We start from the raw sequence: 10,115 nt of genomic DNA, 5'->3' as shown, positions 1-10,115 counted from the left end.
GAAATTAGAAATTTCTAAAATAAAATATAATTTTTAAACTATTTATAATTTATTCCAAATTTTATACTAGTAATTAATTATTATTAGTATTTATTTTTTTATTTGAGAAAGTCAGACAGAAGCTCCTCCGTATCATCCAGCTGTCTCATAATTGAATCGAATGGGCCATCGTTTTCATGCTTTCGCTTGCATGACTGTCTGCTGATGAATGCAGAGATAACGGGTATTGGGATGCTGCTGGGACTAATAGGAATCAATTTTTTGGATACTTTAAATCTTTTATCTTGTATAGGGATGGCAATGGGGGGCAATGGGGTGGATATTAATTCCCCATCCTCATTCTCCTATAATAAATTTTCTCCATTCCCTATTCCCCATTCCCCATGGGTACCACCCTTCCCATTTCTTAATGGGTATGGATTTTCCCCCACCCACTTTAATCCCCATTTTTATTTTTTATATTTAATGTTAACAACCATTTTTTTTTTAAGGTTCACAACAAAAACTAATATACCTTCAATCTTTTTTCTTTCTTTTTTAATATATTTAATGTTTACAATTTTTTTTTTTTAAGGTTCACAACAAAAACTAAATATACCTTCAATCTTTTTTCTTTTTTTTTTTTAATATATTTAATGTTAACAATTTTTTATTTTTTATTTTTTTTTAAGGTTCACAACAAAAGTTAAATATAACTTCAATCTTTTTTCTTTCTTTTTTAATATATTTAATGTTAACAACCTTCTCTTTTCTTTTCTTTTTTTATAGGTTTTATCTAAATATACCTTTAATCTTTTTTCTTTCTTTTTTAATATATTTAATGTTAACAACTTATTTTTTTATTTTATTTTTTATTTTTTTTAAGGTTCACAACAAAAACTAAATATACATTCAATCTTATTTTATTTTATTTGGTTCAACAACAAAATCAAATACACATTAATTAATTAATTAAAAAGTTTGTTTTATAATAATCAAATATATAATTTTGAGACAATCAAATAAATTTTAGTAATTGAAAAAAAAAATGTGAAAGAACGTGGAAGATTAAAAAAAAATTACAACCATCTCTCTCTCACTCTCTCTCTCCCCTACATGTTACAAGAACCTGATTACAATGTTATAAGAGCCTGTTTGAAGAAATAAAATGTGAAAGAACCTGTTTTAAGAAAGTGTTATAAGACCCATATTAAATTGCTTTAGGGCATAAATAAGGAATTGTTTGTTGATCTCTTAGCCACGGATATTTTAGACATTAAACCATCTTTCTCTTAGCAAATTTGAATCATTCATTTTAATTTATCCAGAATCTAATTATACCTTTAACAAATCTGAACCATTCATTTTAAGATATCTATGCCTTACCACACCCAATCCATCCTCCATCTTCTTCCTTTAGTTCCCCACGAAGTTTGTTGTTTATTACTTTTAAAAAACAAAAAATGTTTTTTTCAATTAAATTTTTACTAATTTCACAACACCATCACCATTATTCTCACCTTCACTGTCACACTACCATCACCATAGCCATTACCATCATCACTACCGCCATCACCCCACCACTGTCACAATCTCTACTTTCACCTTCGTTCCATCACCACCACCACCAAATATAAAAAAATATATTTTTAATTTTTTTATAAAAAATATTTTTCATTAAAAAATATTTTCTATCTAAATAAATGAAGCACAACAATTGGGAAACAAGCTGATTTCAGTTAAATCTGTTCATAACTAAGAAAAATTCTTTTATTTAAAAAAAAAATTATTTAGTAAGACTTTGTATCCCCTTTTTATTTTTCCAGCAAATAAATCTTTGTACCCATCCTTTCTAACCAATCACGACTGATGCTTGTTTTGATTCTCTACAATTTCCTTATTTTCAAATACATTCATATATATATATATATATATGTTGTATAAATTGTGTGATAACATAAAACAAATAGATTCATACTCGTTAATTGAAATTTCAGAACAAGCAAACCATTCTGAAAATTACAATACATAACAAAATAAAATAATATAGAAAAGCAAACCGAAATCTGAACTAGACAGTGTCCTTAATTTTTTTAAATAAATTTAAAAAATTCTAAATATGCATAAAATTTGACAAGAATAATATGACAATGTTAATTAATGTGTATTTGATTTTATTGTTGAGCCAAATAAAATAAAATAAGATTGAATGTATATTTAGCTTTGGTTGTGAAACTTAAAAAAAAAAAAATATATTGTGAACCTTAAACCTTAAAAAAAAAAATTAAAAGAAAAACAAAAGAAAAAAGATTGAATGTATATTTAGTTTTGGTTGTGAATCTTAAATATTAAAAAAAAAATGGTTGTGAGCCTTAAAAAAAAAAAAAAAAAAATTAGATGTATATTTAGCTTTGGTTGTGGATCTTAAAAAAAAAAAAAAAAAAAAGGTTGTGAACCTGAAAAAATAAATAAATAAATAAAAGAAAAAAAATTGAATGTATATTTAGTTTTGGTTGTGAATCTTTAAAAAAAAAAAAGAAAAAGAAAAAGAAAAACATATGGGGAAATTAGTGGGTACCCATCCCCAACCCATCCCCTATGGATATTTAAAGAATATCACTTACCCTACCCAATGGATAAGAAAAAAAGGGGAAACCCATGTATTTGGGTTGGGTCTCCATGGATACCCACAGGGTAGGTTATCCATTGCCATCCCTAATCTTGTACGATTTATAGAATATATTATTCATACAAAAAAATTAAGTTAATCAAAAATTAGTAATTCCATGATCAAATTAAAATTATCATAAAAAAATTATCAAAATTATGTTAACTGTTTATTTGTTAAAAAATAAATGTGTTATTGTTATAAAACTATACATTTTCAATCAATTTAATTTTTTACATAAATAATCTATTCAACAAGCTTTATAATATGAACGATTTAAATTATTAAAAAATACTAATAAAAAATCCACACCGAAACATTACAGATTGCTATTGCAATGTAATCACAGCAGCATCCCTTATTCCGAGGGAAGATGAGCAGGAGCGGGACATGACAGTTATTTTAATAGTTGATGTAATTATTTTTTTTTGATAAAATTATTGTGATTTTTTTATTATAATTTAACTTATCAACTTACCAATTTTGCAAATGAAAAAAAACCAATGAAATGTGTGGGAGCCTTCATTCATAAGAGATTCTTCTGGGAGTAACGGCTGGCTGTTGAGCTTCCCGCTTTTCAGGGATTTCATTCATGCCATAGTTTTTTTTCCGTTCAAAATCAGACTGCATGATATGTTGAGCCGTGGTGAATTCGATTCTAGATTTATCTTAACGATTCAAAGAATTTAATATTTAAAGTTCGTCAAGTACATCATTCATACAAAAAATTATTTTAATTGGATATCCGTAATCATCTGAACAGTTTACATTTATTTCACCGACAATTATGATTTAAAAAATAAATCGTAAACACAAATGCAAGATGATCAAAAGACTGTTGATATCTGATTAACGTGCTTTTTTATAATCAATTAATAATTAGGTGCACCGTTGCGCAACGACACCATCCAATCCACTGAGAAGGTGGATCCATTCATTAAATTACAACCACCACACCGGAGAGAGCTCTCCGCTTGATGCTCCATGTTTTGTGCAGCCCCTAAATTTTATTTTATTTTTGGTGAGAATCTTTGCTAGTATATTTATTAGTTCAGTTTTGTATTATAATTTATTAAATTATAAATATATCTTTTGGAGCTTACTTAAAATATGAGTTATTTATGTGATTTAAAAAAAAAAATTAGTGAAAACCCCTCTATTGAATCCTTATTTGGTGAAAAAGACAGTCCGATTTATTTTTCCTTATAAACCCCCTAATGAGAAAATATATAATTGAGTTACGATGAAGTAAAATATATTTATATTTTTTTTCTTTCTTGGACAATATTGTCAGAGTAACATGTTACTGTCAAATAGAGTAATTGTCAAACAGAATAGCATGTTACTATTATTGTTTACATCAATTTTAGTAGTAATAATTAAAAAAAAAAAAGAATTTCGTAGTCTAACATGAATCTTATTTGATAGATCTTGATGAGAGAATTCTAAACATGTCAATTTTATTAAAAATCAACATACACATCAAAAGTTATCGTATTTTAAAGTTTAATTTTTTAATAATAGTGATATTTGTTGAACTTTTTCAAGAAAAACTTTTGGTACGTGTCCTTAATGCATTAAAATTTTATTATGAGGAGGTTTTGACCAAATCTCTCCCCCTTCTAAAAATTACAAATATTCATTGTCAAAAATTGTCATTTAATAGAGTTAATAGAAAAAATAAAATTTTTAACTATTTTACTATATCACAATAAAATTATATTTATAATATTATTAAAAAAATTTAATTAATTTAATTATTGATCAGTGAAAGAGACCATTTGTTATGCGACTAGAACTTTTAAAAGATGAAATGTAATTTTTAGAACGATAAAGATTAATCTGTATTTTAAGTAAATTTTAAAGAGTATATTTGTAATTTGTCCTAAAATTTATGAAATAAAAATAAGGGTCTGGCTTTGGTCCAGTCCGCCATCGAACTGGACCGTGCTATTGGGCCCGTGGGTGCCCACCACGAGTCTCGTTTTGAAAATCTGAACCGTGCAATGTGTAGAGCTCGTCGAGTACTATATGCTTATGAAAAATCACGTTGATCAGATATCGATAGCTATGTGATCAAATCAGTTTTATATAAAAAAAATGGATGGTAAATAAATTAACGGTTGATAAAAAACTGTTTTGATCACATAGCTATCGATATCCAATCAACGTGATTTTTCACAGTTATATAGTACTTGACGAGTTCTACACATTGAACGGTTCAGATTTTCAAAACGGGATCCATGGTGAGCCTCCACGAATCTAACAGTACGATTTAGTCCGATGGTAGGCTGGACAAAGCCAAGCCCTAAAAATAATTTGAAAAGATTTTTATTATTGAAAAATTATTCTAGAAGATTGACTAGTCAAAAGAAAAGGCTAGCTAAAATGATTTTACAATAACTAATGACTTTTGTTGAGTCATTGCTAACTAGCCGCTTAATTTTTTCTGCTTAAACTATTTACTCTTTCTTTTTCTTTTTTTTCTTTTTTTCTCATAAAAATATTAAATGAATATTTAAAAATAAAATAAAATAGATAGCTAATGGTATTGTTGAAGTGTATTTTGTAAAAGAATGACTAATTCAAATAATAAAGTGAGATACGACGAAGGATGGGTGATTATTCAGTATTTTTAGATTATGGACATGTAATGTTTTATAAGGTTTTGATTGTTAGAGAGAGATAAAAATTTACGATTTATATTGTGAATGAGAGAATAACATGGGGACTAAGGGGTTGTTTAGAATGTCCTACATAAGTGGACTTTCTAACTTTTTGGATTAAAAAATTGAGAAAAAAATATGGTTATTTGAGATAACACTTTTACTTTTTACCAAAAAATGTGTATTAAAAAATTGTATAAATTAGTGTATAGGAGAAGACATGAATAGAATAGGTAGTACGGTGAGATGTCCTAAGGGACAGTGTGTGCAGAGTATAGGCTAGGAGATGGTTCCCTCCTTTTCGGACATTAAATTAGACGGTACTGTTCGGCCCATGGGGGCCCACCACAGGTCCCGTTTAATGTGTAGAACTCGTCGAGTATTATACACTTGTAAAAAGTCATGTTGATCGGATATCGATAACTATCTGATTGGATTAATTTTTTTTCTACCGTTAATTATAACACCATCCATTTTTTATACAAAACTGATTTGATCATGTAGTTAGCGATACCTGATCAATGTGATTTTTTACAAATATGTAGTACTCGACGAGTTCTACACAACGATTTAGATTATCAAAACGGGATCGGTGATGGCCCCCACGGGTCGAACAACACCGTGTTGTTTGTGCACTCCGTCTGTGCAATTTTTCTAAAAAAGTCAGCTCTGTGTCTGTGGGGACGTTAAAATTGTTTGTAATGATTTTGTGTAAAATTGATTTTTTTTTATTTTTTTGATGAATAGTGATAACTTTTTAACTTTTTAAATAATTTTTTAGCTTTTTAAATTTTTTGAGATATGTCAATCTAATCCTAAATAATTGATAATTGATTTAGAATACAACTACATAATATTTCGAGATTATTAAATAACTTCTCACAAAAGAGTGTATAGATAAAATTTGAAAACCACAAATTACGAAAAAGTCACATTTACCTGTTATCTTTCCATTACTAACAAAATTATTATGGACACTACCCTTTAAGGTCTATTTTAAGAAGTAAATTTTTTTAAAAATTTATTGACTTATCTTTAGAAAAAATATGACCTAAATAAATTAATAAGTTGACTTTTGATCATGTAGTAGAAAAAAAAGCCTGAATCAATTGACAAAAAGGCTATAAAAAAAAAAAAAAAGAAACACTACCATGTAAGCACCTTTTCTGGAGTACAATAATTGACCAATTTTAAGAGAATTGCGTGATTGATGCTGTCTATCAACACCAAATTTTCGGGCCTTGGGATTGGGAAGATGCATTCTAGTCTGTACTATGTCCTACAACAACCATTCTGCATGTTAAAAATGGTATCAATTCTATTAGTTAAGCTCCGTTTGGCAAGGAGATTTAGGGTTAATTTAGTCACAAAAGATAAAATAAGTTATTTTAGTCACAATAAATAAAATATTACATTCAACTCATAATCATTACACTATTTTCTCATAAAAAAAGTCAAAAAAGCTAAAAAGCTAAAAAGTTCTTCCCAAATCAAACTTTTTAGCACAGGCTAAGAGCATCTCCAATGCACTAGGCATATAATACTTGTTAGTTAAAATGCCTAGTGTGATTCATTTTTTTCAATTCCAATGCACTAGGCATATGATTAGGCATTTTGACTCAACTCATATTCACTAGCTACATGTAGCTAGCCTTCAACGCTAGGCAAAATGTATTCAATCATTAGGATCATTTCCCTCCATCTTTGTTGTTGACGTGACATTCTATAAAATTAATAGTATTTGGATAAATAGCTAAAATAAAGAGCATGGTTGGAGTAAAAACATAAAACAGTTGATAGGCAAAATAAAATATATACTTTATAGTAATATTTGGATAGGTAAAATGCCTACTACTGTTGAAAATGCTCAGAAATAGCCAAAAAACCAATCTACTTTCCAACCAGAGGCTTAGAATGTAATTATAGAATTATATATAATTTTGTTTATTGAATGAGCTTGTCATATGTGAGAAAATTATATTTAATTTTACAATGGTGCTACATGTATTAATTAGTATTTTAGTTATTAGTGTATCAACATATAATATGGTATTGTCATTTCAAAATTATGAACCCCTCCCGTTATATAAACTATAAAGATTTAAAGTTTTTAAAATTATGCTACACTATCTATTAGTATACTAATTGATATATCAATTGATATGTGTAACTTTATTTTTAATTTTATGATCAAATTCTATGCACTTGTAATTTTTATTCACATAATATGTAAGTGAATAAACTATTTTATTCTCATCAGTTAAAACAGTAACGTCTGATGCTTTGAATAGGGCTTCTCGAATTTAATTTAATCGATTAAAATTAAAGATTTTGTGTATTCAAAAATTATTATTTTTAATTTGAGAAGGTATTTACGAAAGGAAAAAAAACATTTTGAAAAAAAGTAGACAGAATAATTTATATTATATTTATATATATATATATATATATATATTTGTCAAATTTCTATTCAAATCATTGATTGAAAAAGAAAGGGTAAAGAGTAAAGAAGAAGGAAAAAGGACAAATTGATTGAAGGTGTCAGTGGCACAACCGCGATCACTGGGAATTGCTTTAAGCATGCATCCCTAGGTAGTTTGCAAAATTGCAACGTCTCTTTGAAAGAAAGAAAGAAGCCAAGTCTATCATTAATGGAGTCTAATATTTTGTGACGTGCTTTTGATTAGGAATGACATTAGAAATTATGAAAAAAACATTATAAAATGTTTTATGAAGATTTTTTATTTCTTGATTAGTGTGTAGTGTTTTTTTATATGTGTAATTTAATGGTAAAAATTTTTTCATAATTATTTTCATAATAACTAATATTTTTCTTTGATTAATAAAGTTCTACTATTACGCCATATTCATTCATCTTTGTAAATTGTCATTAGTTTTTGCTTGCTTTATTTATAACAGAATTTTTATTTATTACTGATTTATTTATTTATTTTGTTTCACCTTATGTGCATTGACACAATAAAAATTATGTATATACATATAACTCATCATATTTAATAATTAGTGTGAATATATCCAACCCACTAGACATATATGCTTGTGAGTTAAAATACCTAGTATAATTTATTTTTTTCAACTCTAATACATTAGATATATGATTAGACATTTTAACTCAACTCACATTCACTAGTTATATGTAAGGCTAGGCAAAATATGTTTAATCATTAGGATCACTTCTCTCTATCTTTATTGCTGATGCGATATTCTATAAAGTTAATAATATTTAAATGAATAGTTGAAATAAAAAGTACGATTATAGTAGAAACATGAAATATTTGATAGATAAAGTAAAATGTATACTTTATAGTAATATTTAGATAGGTAAAATGTTTATTAACATTGAAGATGCTCTAAAACTTACCATGTCGCATTAAAATCTACATAGAAAATAAAAAAAATTTAATAAATTATTTCAGTGAAATATAATTTTTTTTAAAAAAAATAAAATTGGACGGGCCACAGCAAACAAAGAAACTCAAACCTAGCACCATAGTTGGGCCCATGATATCCAATCCAAATGTGTGCCCCCCTAATCAGCGCCTCGAATCTTTGACCACTCCTGTTGAGAGTCACGGAGAAGCCATTCGATCATAAAAGTACGAGCAATATTAGAAATTCTAAAAACAATTATAAAAAATTTTAGCCTTTCACCATGCAAGAACTGTTCCTTTTTGTCACATGGTGATAACAAATCCGACAATTTATTTATTTATTTTTTTTTTGGGGGGGGGGGGGTTGGATTTAACAATTTCATAAATCAAACAACAATGTAGGTAAAAGAAACATACAAACTCGCAGTTTTTAAGGTTTTATCCACAGCTCCATGGATAGAAGTCAAAAAAGTTAGATTTGAAAATAATAACCAGCGTGTTTGGTTTCAGTTTTTTAAATTTAGTTTTTTAAAAATTAAATTTTTATTTTTTATATATTTTTTTTATTTTTAGTGAATATTTTTTAAAATTTTAAGTAATTTTTTATTATTTTTTTAGATGCACTTTATTTAGATTTATCTAAATAGTAAAATATTTATGAAAAATATTTAAAAAAATTAATAAATATACAAAAATACGAAAATGTACTAAATTTTTCATATTTTTTGATATTTAGTGTATTTTTTTAAAATTTTTTTCACAAATATTATACTTTTTAAATGTGTTTATGTTAGGTGTGCCTAAAATTAAAAAAAAAATTGCTTAAAATATTAAAAAAATTCATTGAAAACATTAAAATACGAAAAATAAAAAAATAGAATTTTCTGAAAACTATTTTCTAAAAACTGAAACCAAACAAACTGATAACATTCACTTCCGTTTCTTGAGATTTGAAAAAAATATCAGTTTCACATTTTTGACATAAACAAACTATCTTTTTCAATATAGTTAAAGTGAATGAAATTGATACCAATGGTGGATAGATATTGAAATAATAAAAATAAACATATATTTTAATAAAAAAATAATAATAATATTTTTTTTATTTATACCATTAATGAATTACATATAATTTTTCTTTTATAAATATTATGTCAATTAAATTATGGAAAAAGTGAATGTAATTATGTTAAAAATAACTAATTATATATATATATATATATATATATATACATAAAATCTTAACTATTGAAATTAAAATTATGAAAAGAGAAATATATATAAATTATGGAGTTACATCAAGGTTGGCAGACTGTAGTGATCATGATTAAGAAAGATAACCATTATTTGATGCCCATTTGCCGATCGGTTTATCAATCCAAATCCAAATCCAAATCCAAATCAAGCTTT

The sequence above is a fragment of the Camellia sinensis genome, chromosome 3 (genome assembly GCF_055761805.1).
Source record: "Camellia sinensis isolate YWXY chromosome 3, ASM5576180v1, whole genome shotgun sequence".
Taxonomy (NCBI): Eukaryota; Viridiplantae; Streptophyta; class Magnoliopsida; order Ericales; family Theaceae; genus Camellia; species Camellia sinensis.
Note: the sequence above shows the minus strand (reverse complement) of the source record.